Consider the following 16,700-nt stretch of genomic DNA (forward strand, 5'->3'; position numbering starts at 1 on the left):
AATTTTGGCTAGATCCATTGGTAACCTACTGCTGCATAATTATAGTCATGCATCACTTAACAATGGAGATATGTTCTGAGAAATGCATCATTAGGCAATGTTGTGGTTGTGCAAACATCACAGTGCCCTTACATAAACTTTTATGGTACAGCCTACTACACACCTAAGCTATATGGTATATAGCCTGGTGCTCCTAGGCTACAAACCTGTACATGTTACTGTACTGAATACTGTAGGCAGTTGTAACCCAATGATACATATTTGTGTAGCTAAACATATCTAAACATAAAAAGGGTACAGTAAAAATAAGATGTAAAAGATTAAAAATGTATAGGGCGGCCGGGCGCGGTGGCTCACGCTTGTAATCCCAGCACTTTGGGAGGCCGAGGCTGGCGGATCACGAGGTCAGGAGATCGAGACCACGGTGAAACCCCGTCTCTACTAAAAATACAAAAAATTAGCCGGGCGTGGTGGCGGGCGCCTGTAGTCCCAGCTACTCGGAGAGGCTGAGGCAGGAGAACGGCGTGAACCCGGGAGGCGGAGCTTGCAGTGAGCCGAGATCGCGCCACTGCACTCCCTCCTGGGCGACAGAGCGAGACTCCGTCTCAAAAAAAAAAAAAAAAAAAAAAAAAAAATGTATAGGGCACTTACCATGAATGGAGCTTGCAGGACTGGAAGTTGCTCTGGGTGAGTCAGTAAGTGAGTTGTGAGTGAATGTGAAGGCCTAAGATACTGCTTTATATTACTATAGACTTCACAAACACCCTACACTTAAGCTACACTAAATTTTTTTTTTAATTTTCTTTCTTCAATAGTAAATTAACTTTAGCTTACTGTAACTTTTTTACTTTATAAACTTTTAAATTTTTAAAACTTTTTGACTCAATAACACTTAGCTTAAAATAAGAACACACTATACAGCTGTACAGAAATATTTTTTCTTTATATCCTGATAAGCTCTAATTTTTTTTTTGCTTTTTAAACTTTTTTGTTAAAAACTAAGACTCAAGTATACACATTAGCCTAGGCCTACACAGGGTTAGGATCATCATCACTGTCTTTCACCTCCACATCTTGTCCCACTGGAAGGTCTTCAGGGGCAATAACACACCTGGAGCTGTCATCTCCTATGACAATGCCTTCTTCTGAAATACCTCTGAGGACTTGCCTCAGGCTGTTTTACAGTTAATTTTTTTTAATAAGTAGAAGGAACACATTCCAAAATAATGATAAAATGGATAATATAGTAAATACATAAGCCAGTAACATAGTCATTTATATCATTACCAAGTCTTACATACTGTACATCATCATCTGTGCTATACTTTTTTTTCTTTAAGACAGTCTCACTCTATCACTCAGGCTGGAATGCAGTGGCATGATCTCAGCTCACTGCAGCCTCCACCTCCTGGGTTCAAGCAATTCTTGTGTTTCAACCTTAAGTAGCTGGGATTACAGGAATGCACCACCACACCCAGTGTATTTTTATTAGAGATGGGTTTCACCATATTAGCCAGGCTGGTCTCAAACTCCTGACTTCAGGTGATCCACCCACCTTGGCCTCCCTAAGTGCTAGAATTACAGGCATGAGCCACTGCACCCAGCCTATCTGTGCTATACTTTTAATAGGACTGGAAGAGATAGGTTTGTTTACACCAGCATCACCACAAACACTTGAGTAATGCATTGCACATACTAATAATAGTAATAATGCATCACATTATGATGGCTATAATATCACTAAGCAATAGAAACTTTTCAGCTCCATTATAATCTTGTGGGACCACTATCACATACGCAGTCTGTCATTGACCAAAACGTCATTATGTGATGCATGACTGTAATTACCCCAAAACTTAGTGGCTTAAAACAAGCCACATAAACAATAATAAACATTTATTATCTCTCATGGTCTCTATATGTTAGGAATTTAGAAATAGCTTAACTGACCCAAAATCTCTCAAGAGGTGAGACAGGCAAGGTGTCAGTCAGGGCTGTAGTTATCTAAAAGCTTGGCTGGGGCTAAAGGATTTACATTCAAGGTGGATTTTACCCATGAGTGGCATGTCAGTGCTTGGTTTTGGTGGAAGGCCTCAGTTCCTCTCCAGGTGCGCCTCTTCACAGCAGCTTGACTGTCCTCACAACATGGCTGCTGGATGCCCCCAAGAGTGAGTGATCTGAGAGAGAAATGGGGAGAGATGGTAATGGAGACAGGAGGGAGGCAGGGAAGAAGGAGGGGGTAGAAAGAGAAAGAGAGAGAGAGAGAGAGAGAGAGATTGAGCACACACCAGAGAGAAGCTATCCTTTTCATGACCTAGAGTCAGAAGTCATGTAGTATTAATTCCACCACATTTTATTCATTAGAAGCAAGTCATTTAATCTGGCTCACATTCAAGGGGAGTAGAATTAGATCCCACCTTTTGAAGGGAGGCTTATCAAAGGATTTGAAGGTGTATTTTAAAACTACCTCATTCCACTCTCTGGCCACAAATTATTTATATTCCTCCTAAATGCAAAACACCCTCACCCCTACCAAGACAGCCCCAAAAGTCTCATCCATTTATAGCATCACTTTAAACTCTAGGATTTTGTTGCTTGGATGAACTGGTGGATGAGGCTCCTCATGTATACTTTCTCCAAATCTGAAGAACTGTGAACTGAACAGACAAGTTCCTTTGTTCCTCACACACTCAATGTAAAATGGCGAGACAAGCATAGGATACTTGCTATCCTTTCCATTCCAAAGGGGGAAAACAAGAGCTTCAGAGGAGGTCACTAGCCACCAGCAAGTCTGAAATCCATCAGGCACATATTGGTAGTTCCTTTATTAGAACTCAAAGCATAGAAACCATTCAACATAGCTCTTTTTGTTTTGTTTTGTTTTTGAGACAGGTTTTGCTCTGTCATCCTGGCTGGAGTGCAGTGGCACCATCTCAGCTCACTGCAACCTCCATTCCCCAGACTCAAGGGATCCTCCAGCCTCAGTCCCCTAAGTAGCTGGGATCACAGATGCATGCCACCACAGCTGGCTAATTTTTGTATATTTTGTAGAGACAGGGTTTTGCCATGTTGCCCAGGCTGGTCTCGAACTTCTGGACTCAAGTGATCCACCCATCTCAGCCTCCCAAAGTGCTGGGATTACAGGTGTGAGCCACTGTGCCAGGCCAATTCAACATAGCTGTTGCTTCTACCTTCTCAGTCGTCTTTCCTTTTCCATAAAAGCCTGTGTTTGTGGCTGAGCAGTTTGTACAGACTGCTTCATGCCTGTACATGTTTTATAGTCCAAAGGTTTACTTTCCTTTTTTGTATCTGTTCCTTTCAGTCCAAGCTGGTGGTGCTTCTAATACAATTCCCTTAAAAACCAAATGAGTCTTTCATGAATCTTACTAAGTTTCACATCATTAGGCAAAAGACTTAGCCACAAATCTCTGAGAAAAGCCCTTCTCTACCTTTGGGTTTCTGCTTAGGTGGCTGAGATGGCTTTTTGAGGCACTTCCTAAATCTTTTGAGGTTATAACAAAGACATTATAGTCACATCTTGGCTTAATTTTTAGACTCTATTTTTCTGATTATGCCCTGGATTTAGTTTTTGCCAGAAATCCATATCTGAACTTTAGCATCATTTGCTATAGGAGAGGCTGGAAATATTCAAACCCAACAATCCCCATAGTACCAGTCCACGGCTCAGGCGTTGGGGACCCCTGTTGTAGTTGACAGCATTGCTAAATTTTTGCCACCACCATAGCAAGGATCACCCTTCTTCTAGTTTCCAATCACATTTTCCTCATTCTCCTTTAAGCCTTTACTGCAACCTTCTCACAGGCCATTGGGCTTCTAATAAGAGTCTTTACAAGGACCTTTGGTCTTTTGTTATTCTCAAAGTCCTTCCAACTTCCTCCTACTAATCAGTTCCAAAGCCACTCCCACATTTTCAGGTTTTTGTTATGGTAGCACCAAATTTCCAGGAACCAAACTCTGTATTCGTTACATGTTGCTGCATCACAAATTAACCTAGAATTAGTGGTTTAAAACAAGAATGCATATTTATTATCTCATTCATTTTCTCTGGGTCAGGAATTCAGGAACCCTCTGGCTTGGCAATTCTAGCTCAGGGTTTCTCTTGAGGTTCAATAAGATGACTGCAGACCACCAATTTCTTCTTTCTTTCCTTCCTTCTTTATTTTGTTTTATTTTATTTACATGCTACTTACACAAACTTAACCACAAACTCTCCACCAGTTTTGTAACTTTCCTCTCAGTACATTCAGATGCATACACTAACACTAGTCCATTAATTCTGTATTCTTAAAGAAATATCTTCAGGAGCCTTCTGATGCTCTAATTGGGACTGAGTTGCTATTTAAACCTGCTGCACAGCTGTCATCCTGAAATCCCTCTTCATGAGGATATTCTCAATCTCTCTCATTGGATTCCTTGTTTGCTGAATCTCATGATTTTCCTATTTCTTGGTTTTACTCCTTCATCTTGCTGGACAACATCCTTCAATAACTTTCAGAGAAGGAAGTATGGGGGATGAACTTTTCAAAACCTTGTTTATCTGAAAATGTCCATATTCATCCTTCACAATGAGCTAATTGTTTGGCTAGGTAATAATTCTAGCTTGGAAGTCATTTTTTTCCCTCAGAATTTTAAAGTCATTACTCCATTGTGTTCTAGCTTTTAGAGGTGCTGTTGGGTAATGTAATGATATCCCAATTTTTGAAAGTTGTGTAAAACCTGCTTCTCTCTCCTCCTTACCACAACTTCAAAGAGTCTAAGAATTTCTTTTTGTCCTGAAATTTCACAATGATACTACTTGATATAGATCTATTTTCACCCATTACTCGAGTCATTTGGTGGATCCTTTCATTCCGTAAATTTTCTTAAATTATGTGTTAATGATTTCCTTCCCTCTGCTTTTTCTCTCTAGAATTCCTATTGTTCTAAAGTTGAACCTATTTTTGTTTTCTGTCTTATATACCACCTCTTTGAACTTTTGTTTTACTTTCTGGGAGATTTTTTTCAACTTTATTTAAAAAGCCTTCTATTTAGTTGGTCTCTTAATTTCCAAAAGCTTATTATTTTTCTTGTTTTCTGAATTTTTTTAAATATCCTGTTCTTGTTGGGTGGATGCAATACCTTTTCTTATCTCTCCGAATATACTAAGAATTTTAGGAAGTTTAATTATCCCTGCAAGTCTTCCTCCAGGTGGCTTTTTTGTCTGTTTTTTAAAGTCTCAGTCTTTCATATTAAATGCTTTCCTCATGTGTCTATACTTTTTGAGCATGTACAATGTTTTAGTACCTGATTCTTGGAGTTGCTAGGGCAAGACAGAGGTAATAATTGCACAGCATTGTGAATGTGCTCTATGCCAATGAAGTGTACATTTTAAATAGTTAATTTTGTGTTATGTGAATTTCACCTCAATTTTTTTAAGGGGCCTGTTTCTGCAAGTTAGACTTTCTGCCACCCCAGCCAAAATATCTATTCATATGTTATTCACTTTATTTATTTATTTAGAGACAAAGTCTCACTCTGTCACCCAGGCTGGAGTGCAGTGGCATGATCTCAGCTCACCGCATCCTCTGCCTCCCAATTCAAGCAATTCTTGTGCCTGTCAGCCTCCTGAGTAGCTGGGATTACAGGTATGAGCCAGAACACCTGGCTAATTTTTGTATTTTTAGTAGAGACATGGTTTCACCATGTTGGCCAGGCTGGTCTCAAACTCCTGACCTCAGGTGATCCTCCTGCCTCAGCCTCCCAAAGTTCTGGGATTACAGGCATGCGCCACTGCACCTGGCCCTTTGCTTTATTTTTAATGGAGAATCCCGAAATTCTTGTTCTGTAAATAGAAAGTATTTTTATTTTGTAGTAAAAGAAATGGTTCACTTTTAGGAGCAACACTGTCAGTTTTTACAACAATAAGCAGAAATATGATCTTGTCTTGGGCATTTGATCTGTGAGTAAGAAGATGAACCTAAGCTGGACATCATTCAGGCTCAATGGATAAAGCTTCACCATCCCCTTTCTGTACCTCTACATCTTTCATATTCAGGACTACTCTATTCAAGGGGTTCTGAAGGGCTAGGATGATGCAGAAGCACTGAAAGGTGATTTATCATTAAAGAAAGATTTGAATATACCCAGAGCTATTGTAGGCAGCAGCCCATACCATACATATTAGAAATATTTCCAACATGGCTTAAAACAAAAAGAGTTTCTCAGGCTGGGCATAATCCCAACACTTTCGGAGGCCGAGATGGGAGGATCACTTGAGGCCAGGAGTTCAAGACCAGCCTGCCCAACATGGTGAAACCCTGTCTCTACTAAAAATACAAAAAAAAAAAAAATTAGCCAGATTACACCTGTAATCCCAGCACTTTGGGAGGCTGAGGCGGTTGGATCACTTGAGGTTAGGAGTTTGAGACCAACCTGGCCAACATGGTGAAACCCCATCTCTACTAAAAATACAGAAAGTAGCCAGGCGTGGTGACGGGCACCTGTAATCCCAGCTACTCGGGAGGCTGAGGCACGAGAATCACTTGAACCTGGGAGGTGGAGATTGCAGTGAGCCAAAATTGCACCACTGCACTCCAGCCTGAGAGGCACAGTGAGACTTGCTCTCAAAACAAACAAAAAAACGTGGGGGAGGGTACCTGCCTAATTCCCACCTAACTTGACATTTAAATTTGTTTGAATACTTCAGCTTCCTAGTATTTTGGTTACAAGATATTTTCCTGTGTACTGGAATCCTCAATATAGTAAAAATACTTTTTTGAGGCCTGTAAGCTTCCTTTCTGTCTTCTCAAGAAGTTGTGGTAAGTGAGAGAGTTGAAGTCCTGGCTCTACTACTAGTTAGGTGGTGACCAAATATCAAGTCACTCACCCTTCTCAGCCTCAGCTTCTAAAACTGTAAAATGGGGATGATAACCAGGCAGAGTTGGTGTGAAGACTTAATATAATACTATGCCAAAGAATTGTACAAATGTCAGAGATTTTCATTACCTACTCCAGTGCTTTACAAATAGTAGGTGTTAAGTTAATGTTTGTTTAATTGAATTGTATAATGATCTTGGGAATATAAAGCTAATTTTACTTTGCATTGATTGAATTAAACCAGGCTCTTTCTCTAGGAAATTATGTCTCAGGGAACAAACTAAATATCTGGTATGCCAGAATTTTTGGAGTAAGTTATGTTATAACAGAGTATGCTGTATTTACTGCAAATGCTACTAATGAGATATGCTAATGGGAAGATAATTAAATGTTCCTTTTCCAGAAGAAAGAATGAAACTTTCTCCCATGATTAGAACCATTTTGTAAGCCACATCTTTGTGTTTGCAGAACTCCCTAAAAACATGAAAAAGTTCATGCATCCCAGCAGGTGAGAAGTTTATTTCTTTTCCCTGACAGGAATATTAATCACTATTATTATCAGCTCAGTAAGTCCTTGACCTCATAGGGAGATGTGTCCAGCTGCTGGCTTTGGAGAGGGAAATGTATGTTGGAGCAAAGTGTTGATATCCACTGCTTTACTGCCTAATAAGGAAAGCCAGCAACTGTCCAGAAGGTAGAATTTCAGGATTCCAGATGAGGCAGCCAAGGTACCTAAAATGCCCATCATTAGAATTACTCCTTGGGGTTTAATACAGTCTTTAGAAATGCCCTACTAAAATGGAGATGTTGTCCAATGCAACATTAGCACAGATATTTTAAAAACTGGTGCATGATTGGCCGGGCGTGGTGGCTCACGCTTGTAATCCCAGCACTTTGGGAGGCCGAGGCGCGCGGATCACGAGGTCAGGAGATCGAGACCACGGTGAAACCTCGTCTCTACTAAAAATACAAAAAATTAGCCGGGCGTGGTGGCGGGCACCTGTAGTCCCAGCTACTCGGAGAGGCTGAGGCAGGAGAATGGCGTGAACCTGGGAGGCAGAGCTTGCAGTGAGCTGAGATTGCGCCACTGCACTCCAGCCTGGGTGACAGAGCGGAGACTCCGTCTCAAAAAAAAAAAAAAAAAACACTGGTGCATGATCATGGCGGACACCAAGGGAATAGGATCTTGGATCACAGACAAAAAGACAGAAGAAATTTCAGCTTTTGGGAGGCCAAGATCAGATATGTTATTTGGGAACCTAAGATGTGAGGAGAGCTTTGGGTATCCCAAGGAGCTAAGGTTAATGGAAATGGAGGCAACAGTCATCCAAGGCCGTATCATATGACTCCTTAACCTAGGATTCCTCATGTAATTCATTTAAAACACAATCAATTTGCAGTTATGAAATAACAGGTGATAGAACTAGCAATAGAAAAAGTCATTTTTTTAGAGACAAGGTTTCACTCTGTAGCCCAGGCTGGGGTACAGTGGTGCGATCATAGCTCACTGCAGCCTTGAACTCCTGGACTCAGGTGATCCTCCCACCACAGCCTCCTGAGGAGCTGGGACACAGGTACCATGGCTGGCTAAATTTTTGATTTTGTAGAGACAGGGTCTCACCATGTTGCCCAGACTGGTCAACATAGGTTGCTTCTGGCTGAAAGTGATCCCCCCCACCTCAGCCTCCCAGAGTGCTCCAATTACAGGTGTGAGCCACTACACCCAGCCAAAAAAGCATTTTAAGCCAAGTATTTATTAGGCATCAATCAACAGGAAACTGGTATTCCTCAATAGATTATGTGACCTTCATCCTACAGGATCATATAACTCTTGAAGAATCTCTTCCCTCCCGTTTTTTCTTGCCACTATCTCTTCTCCCTCTGAACAAGAAACTCAATAAAAATTTCATTTCCAATTTTGTATGCCTATTGCTTTCTCTCTTGTGAAATTACTGACAAGTCAGAAATGGTCAAAGATTTACCAGAAGTATCAATGAGATGTACAGATAGATAACAGGTATGAAAAATGAAAAATTCACAAGCCAAATACAAGTACATACAATTATCTACTTGTACATAATTACGAGTAGATAATTAACCTCCTACAGGGAGGAGTTGTGAACAATAGTTACTAAATAATAATTCAACATTGCCGAACTCTGAGTGTGATGTTCTGCAATAGGCATCCAAAATCAAGTTAGAAAGGAAAGCAGGAAAGTGTCTTAACCAGTAGGACAAACTGCAGAAAGGTGATTTTCATTTCTGCTTCAGAATTATTTACTTTCTCCATATTAATATGGAATGTACCCCCTCTTAAAATATATTTATATCCAAGAAGGCCATAATACTGAAATGGAAGAATTCCAGACTAGAAGGCAAAATTAATTTCTAGACTTCATTTTCATGTTAAGGTAGTTGACAAATGTAGTGAAAGCAAGGGACTTTTAAATATTATGTTGTGTTTTGGAATTGTAAACAGCTTTAGCAAGAGGAGTTTAGAAATAAGGACAAATGAACCTCCAGTGAATACCAAGCAGACAGTTCAGAATGAGATCAGCTGTTGCCACAAATGTAAGTAGACATAACTTTGGGTCTTTAGGACTTTTATCAGCAGGTGTATTTGTTTGGTTTCATACAGCAATGAGTACAGAAATCTAAAAATAAGACTTATTAGTCTACCATGGCCTTCCTCTAAACTGTATTATGTACTTTCCCATATTATTTCATATAAATGTATTCATAAAACCTAGGAAAATCTTTTTGGGGGGGTAGAAATCAAAGTGTCATTTATCCACAAATAGCTCGGATTTAGAGTATTTAAAATATATTTAATATTTCAGGCCTAGGCCAGGCACAGTGGCTCACACCAGTAATCCTAGCACTTTGGGAGGCTGAGGTGGGTGGATCACTTGAGCTCAGGAGTTTGAGACCAGCCTGGCCAACATGGTGAAACCCTGTCTCTACAGAAAATTCAAAAATTAGCTGGGCATGGTGGTGTGCACCTGTAGTCCCAGCTACTTGGGAGGATGAGGTGAGAGGATCACTTGAGCTTCGGAGGCAGAAGTTTCAGTGAGCGGAGATCATGCAACTGCACTCCAGCCTGGATGATGGAGTGAGACTTTGCCTCAAAAAATATATACATATATATATTTATATATATAATACATACATAAATATATATATTTATATATAATACATACGTAAATATATATATTTATATATAATACATACGTAAATATATATATTTATATATAATACATATGTAAATATATATTTATATAATACATGTAAATATATATATTTATATATAATACATTTGAATATATATTTATATATAATACATATGAATATATATTTATATATATTATTATATATGTATGTATTATATATAAATATATATTCATATGTATTATATATAAATATATATTCAAATGTATTATATATAAATATATATATTTACGTATGTATTATATATATTTATATATATATTTATATATAATACATATGTAAATATATATAATATATAAATACATATATAACATATATATGTAATTTTTTTTCAGGTCTAGTTACAGTCAGACTTCATCTTTCATATATTCAAGCATTCGTGCCTTCAACACACACACATTTCTTAAAGTAACTCCCATATTGATTATGAGCATGTATCAGAGTTTTATTCTAAACTTGTATCAAAATAAGAAACATTCTCAAAAGTCCAATTCAAAGAATCCTTCTTACAAACACATTTTATAGAGAAAAAATCAGCAGATAAATTATTAAACTAGATTTTTTTAAAGAAGGAAAATAATATCTAGTTAAGGATGACAGCCTCTTTGCCTTATTGGTTAAAGGTCTTAAACTAGTTTCAAGAGTAATAATCAGTCGAGTGGGTTTCCTGAGAGGGTCTTTTAAGCTCATTACTCTATTAGAAAATTGCTCAAGTATTTTATTAGGAAAAGAATTATTTCCCAAGGAAAAGCAGCTAGTCACATCAGACCACAAAGTTCTGCCCCCACAAAGGTTTGGGACCCCTTTATTTCTTACATTTATTGGGGGCTGCTTATGCCATGCTAAAGAACTTGAGCTTTACCTTCTAGGCAATGGAAAACTATTGACAGGGTTTAAGCACAGATATGCCATGATCAAATTTGTATGTTTAAATGACCATTTTCTCCACTATTTAGTATTGACTGAAGTGGATGAGACTGGAATTCCAGGAATAGGATGGCCTTAACTTTTGAAAATCAGTGTAATTCACCATATTCATGAAATAAATGGTATGATCATTTTATAGATGAATAAAAAGGACTTGGCAAAATTCATTACCCATTCATGAATTTTTTTTTTTTTTTTTTGGCAGAGTCTCGCTCTGTCGTCCAGGCTGGAGTGCAGTGGCGCCATCTTGGCTCACTACAAGTTCCACCTCCCGGGTTCACGCCATTCTCCTGCCTCATCCTCTTGAGTAGCTGGGACTACAGGTGCCCGCCAACACGCCCGGCTAATTTTTTGTATTTTTAGTAGAGACGGGGTTTCACTGCGTTAGCCAGGATGGTCTCGATCTCCTGACCTCGTGATCTGCCCACCTCAGCCTCCCAAAAGTGCTGGGATTACAGGCGTGAGCCACTGCGCCCGACCCATGATTTTTAATAAAACAAAACTCAGCAACTAAGAATAGAAAAGAACTTCCTCAATCTGATAGAGATTGTCATAAAAAAAAAAAACATAGCTATCCCCATACATAATAGTGAAATATTAAACACCTTCTCCCTAAGATGGGGAGAGAGGCAAAGATGTCCACCCTCACGCCTTCCAATCAACAATGCACTGGCAATCCTACCCAGTACAAGAAAACAAGAAAAAGTAAAAAGCATACACATGGGTGAAAGAAGTAAATAGTCACTTTGGCAGATGATATGACATAATTGTTTATGTAATAAATTTAAAGGACCCTACAAAGCAATTACTGGAACTAATAAGTGGCTTTAACAAGATTGCAGGACATAACGGCAATATTTTAAAAATCAGTTGTATTTTTATATACTAGCAGCAAGCAATTATAAATTAAACTTTTAAACAATTCAATTTATAATAGTGTTTTAAAAACTAAAATACTCAGAAATAAACTGAAATGATGTGTAAGACTTCTACACTGAAAACTATAAAATATTGCTAAGAGCAATTTTTAAAAATCTAAATAAATGGAAAGTTCTATCATGTTTATGGATCAGAGAACTCTACAATGTTAAGATATCAATTCTCCTCACATTAATCTATAGAGTCAATGTAATCCAAGCTAAATCTAAAAATCTAAAATGTATACAGATATACAAAGGACTAGAAGAGCCAAAATTATCTTGAAAAAGAAAAATAAGTTAAAAACTTGCATTAACTGACCTCAAGGGTTACTACAGAACAACAGCAATCAAGACAGTGTGATATTGGCACAAGGAAAGACAAATAGATTAATGGAATAAACTAGAGAATCCACATATATATCCATTGTCCTTCCTTCCTTCCTTTCTTTCTTTCTTGACACAGGGTCTCACTCTGTCACCCAGGCTGGAGTGCAGTGGCACGATCGCGGCTCACTGCAACCTGTGCCTCCCAGGTTCAAGTGATTCTCCTGCCTCAGCCTCCCAAGTAGCTGGGATTACAGGCACGCACCACCATATCTGGCTAATTTTTGTATTTTGGGTAGAGACGGGGTTTCACCATGTTGCCCAGGCTGGTCTTGAATTCCTGGCTTCAAGTTATCCTCCCACCTTGGCCTCCCAAAGTTCTGGGATTAGTCATAAGCCACCGTGCGCAGCCCAGAAATATATTCATCCTTATATGGTCAATTAATTCTTGACAGAGGCACAAAAGCAATTACGTGGGGAAAGGAAAGCCTTTTCACAAATGGTGCTGAAGCAAGAATCCATCATATGGGGGGGAAATGAACCCTGACCCTATCTCATACCAGCCATACACAAAACTTAATTTGAGCAAGATTATACAACTAAACAAAACAGCTAAAACAGTAAAGCTTCAAGAAGAAAATATAGAAGAATATCTCTTCAATTTGGAAGCAGGCAAAAATTTCTTGGACAAGACGCAGAAAGCAATAACCATAAAGAAGAATTTGACAAATTAGACTTCATCACATTAAACACTTTAGCTCATCCTAAGACAACATTAGTAACAAGAATAAGTAAGCCACAGAATGGTAGAAAATATTCATAAAGCATATATATGACAAATGACTTATATCCAAAATATATAAAGAACTACTACAACTCATGATGAAAAGTCCAACAATCCTATTTAAAAGTGGGCAAAAGGCTTAAATGGCCACTCCCCAAAAGAAGATAACAATTAGCCAATAAACATATTTAAAGGTGCTCAACATCATTAGTTCATCAGAAAAATGCAGTTTAAACTATGATGAGAAAACACTGCACATCCACTGAATAGCCAAAAACAAAAAAGACTGAGAACTCAACTATGAGCAAGGATGTAAAACAACTAGAATTTTCACACATTGTTAGTAGAATATACTCCAGTCCTATGACCCAACAGTTTTACTCCTAGGTATTTACCTAAGAGAATTGAAAATACATATCCACACACAAAAATACAACTTGTAAAGTTCTTGGCAGCTGTATTCCAAACAGCCAAAAACTGGAAATAGTGTTAAATAGTGTAAACAAATTACCATATATTTGACACAATGGAATACTACTCAGCAAAAAACGACAACAAAACAGAAAAGAAAAAATAATTTGCTGATACACACTACAACATAAATAACTCTTACAAAAGGCTGAATGAATGAAGCTGGATCCCAGAGAGTGTATACTGTATGACTCCATTCATATGAAGTTCTTGAAGAGGCAAAACTAGTCTACGGTGAAAAAAAAAAGACAGGTTATTACCTTTAGTGGGAGAATTGAGAGGAGAGAATGACCGAGAAGGAGCATGAGGGAGCTTTGTGGGGTGATGAAAATGTGCTGTATTTTGATAGGGATGTGGGCAATGCCAGTGTATTCATTTGTCAAAAATCAGCAAATTCATCACTCAAGAATTTGTGTTTTACTCTATGTAACTATTACTTTAAAAAAAGACATTGAATGCTAGCTAGTAAATTTGCTTTTTGCAGTGGTGTGGGTTAACAATTCTGAAAATACTTCATGTGCATTCTAGGCTCACACAAATGAAGAAACAACATGAGTAAAATGGCAGGTGTCTCACTGTTGGATAAGGTAATTAGAAATGTGAAGAGTAGGAAGAAGATGAGAAGGTACCCTGTAATGTTTGGATTGGAAATGGATATACTGGTATAATACATGGTTTTTAATATAGAAAGATATGGAAATATAGATATGTGCGTGTGAGGCAGGTATTTCCGCATCAGTAGCAGTTATCAGTTACAGCGCCCAGATCTTGGTTTCTAGTTACCATTTTCCATCAAAGGAAGCTAGTCTGCTTGGAGAAAAGGCTGTTTCCAAGACAGAGAAAGTATAAAGTGAGCTAGAACATTTTGTACCTGAAAGTAAGGAAGTACGGTCAGCCCTCTGTATTCACAGGTTCCACATCCACAGATTCAACCAACTGAATTGTCCAACAGGTCAAAAATAGTTTTAAAGATAAAATAAAATAACACAATAACAAATACAAATATAAAGAATAATACAGTATAACAATTGTTCACATAGCAACATTGTATTAGGCAATATAAGTAAAGAGATGATTTAAAGTATGCAGGAAGATGTGTATAGGTTATATGCAAATACTACATCATTTTATATATAGGACTTGAGCATCTGAAGACTTTGGTCTTGAGGGATAAGTGTACTCAAAGAATGGTGGGGAAATAGCATAAGGATACAGGAGTCAACTTGAAGAGGTAATTCACATTGAGCAAACCTGAGATGATCTGGCTAACAAAATAAACAGTGATAATAATGGATTATAACCAATTGGATAAAATTAAGTTCATGAGTACAAAATGATATAAATAAAAAGAATGAATATATTAATAAATAGGTGAACATATATATTTAATTTACATAAATTAATGTGTGTTTGTATATATGAAGAAATCTCTTCTTTATAATGAATATAGAAATAACAATAGTTAGAAAATTATTACTGAATGATAATACCAGTGGATGAAAGTTGGAAAAGGAACAAGATATTTACATGATCTCAAAGTGGCTCCCCACAAATTGCTTATTAATCATGAAGAGAAAAAATAGTGATTTCACATTAGAGAAACCCAGCAAACACCAACTTAACTAAATAATCAAAATTACCAATACTAAGACAAACTGATATCATATGCCCTGATATAATGCACTGAATAAGACTCAATATCACTTCTGTAGTATTCCTATCCCAAATGTGTAATTTGTACACAATCACAAGGAAACATCAGACAAACACAAACTGAGGACATTCTATAAAATAACTAATCTACAATCTTCAAAAATATCCCAGATGAAGAGTGACAAAAAAGGCCAACTGATCCAAATTAAGGGAAACTTCAGGGACATAACAACTAAATTTAATATGTGATCATCAATTAGATCTTTGACTAAGAAAAATGATTAGCTATAAATCACATTATTGGGGCAATTGACAGAATTTGAATATGAACTATGGATAATGAAATAACACTGTTATCAATGTTAAATTTCCTGATTTTGAGAAGTATAATGTGGTCATATAAAAAGTATCCCTTTTTTTTAGGAAATAAACACTAATTTATTTAGGAGTAAGGAGCCATGATGTCTCCAACTGACATATAGCTCAAAGAAGTGTGTATATATACATAAATATCTATGAGAAAATGATAAAGCAAAGATGGCAAAGTATAAACAATTGGTAAATCTGGGTGAAGGTTATATGGAAGGTTCTTGAATTTTCTTGCAACATTTCTGTCAGCTTGAAATTCTGCCAAAATAAAAAAAATTCCACCACATTCATTAATCAGTTAGTGAATAAAAAATGGGAGTTCAGACTAGTCAGGAAACCATAACATATCTGTATAACTATTCATGTTCTTTGCTCAATTTTTAATGGGGTTATTTGTGTGGTGTTTTTTGCTGAGTTCTTTGAGCTCCTTATAAATTATAGATATTAATACCCTGTGTCAGGTATATGGTTTTCAAATATTTTCTCCCATACTGCAGGTTGTCTTTTCACTCTGGTAATTATTTCTTTTGCTGTGCAGAAGCTATTTAGTGAATTAAGTTCCATTTGTCTATTTTTGTTTTTGTTGCTTGTGCTTTTGAGGTCTTAGTCATGAATTATTTGCCTAGACCAATGACCAGGAGAGTTTTCCCTAAGTTTTCTCCTAGTATTTTTATATTTTCAGGTCTTGCATTTAAATTTTTAATCCATCTTCAGTTGATTTTTATATATGGTAAGAGATAGGGGTCCGAGTTCATTCTTTTGTATGTGGCAATCCAATTTTCTCATTTATTGAAAAAGATGTCCTTTCCCCAGTGTATGTTTTTGTCAACTTTGTCAAAGCTCATGAATAGGCACACTTCAAAAGAAGACATACAAATGGCCAACAAATATGTGAAAAAATGTTTAATATCACTGATCATCTGAGAAATGCAAATTAAAACTACAATGAGATATCATCACACACCAATCTGAATGGCTATTATTAAAAAGTCAAAAATAACATATTGGTAACGAAATGCAAAGAAAATGCTTATACACTGTTGGTGGGAATGTAAATTCCTACAACCTCTATGGAAAACAGTATGGAAATTTCACAAAGAACTAAAAATAGAACTACAATTCAATCCAGAATCCCACTACTGGGCATC

General features: G+C 37.3%; 1 protein-coding gene and 1 long non-coding RNA gene across 3 annotated transcripts in view; one reads left to right on the forward strand and one right to left on the reverse strand.

Moving 5' to 3' along the window:
• ACMSD (aminocarboxymuconate semialdehyde decarboxylase) overlaps positions 1-16,700 on the forward strand; it is a 63,894-nt gene that overhangs the window by 36,869 nt on the left and 10,325 nt on the right. The gene's annotated exons all lie outside the window — the stretch shown is intronic.
• The window catches only part of LOC134735540 (uncharacterized), a 52,890-nt gene that overhangs the window by 9,233 nt on the left and 26,957 nt on the right, over positions 1-16,700 (reverse strand). Inside the window, exon 2 of the long non-coding RNA XR_010118731.1 lies at positions 2,054-2,177. This is a non-coding gene — a long non-coding RNA (uncharacterized lncRNA). The remainder of the gene's footprint in view (positions 1-2,053; positions 2,178-16,700) is intronic.

Source organism: Symphalangus syndactylus, chromosome 22, assembly GCF_028878055.3.
Source record: "Symphalangus syndactylus isolate Jambi chromosome 22, NHGRI_mSymSyn1-v2.1_pri, whole genome shotgun sequence".
Classification (NCBI taxonomy): domain Eukaryota; kingdom Metazoa; phylum Chordata; class Mammalia; order Primates; family Hylobatidae; genus Symphalangus; species Symphalangus syndactylus.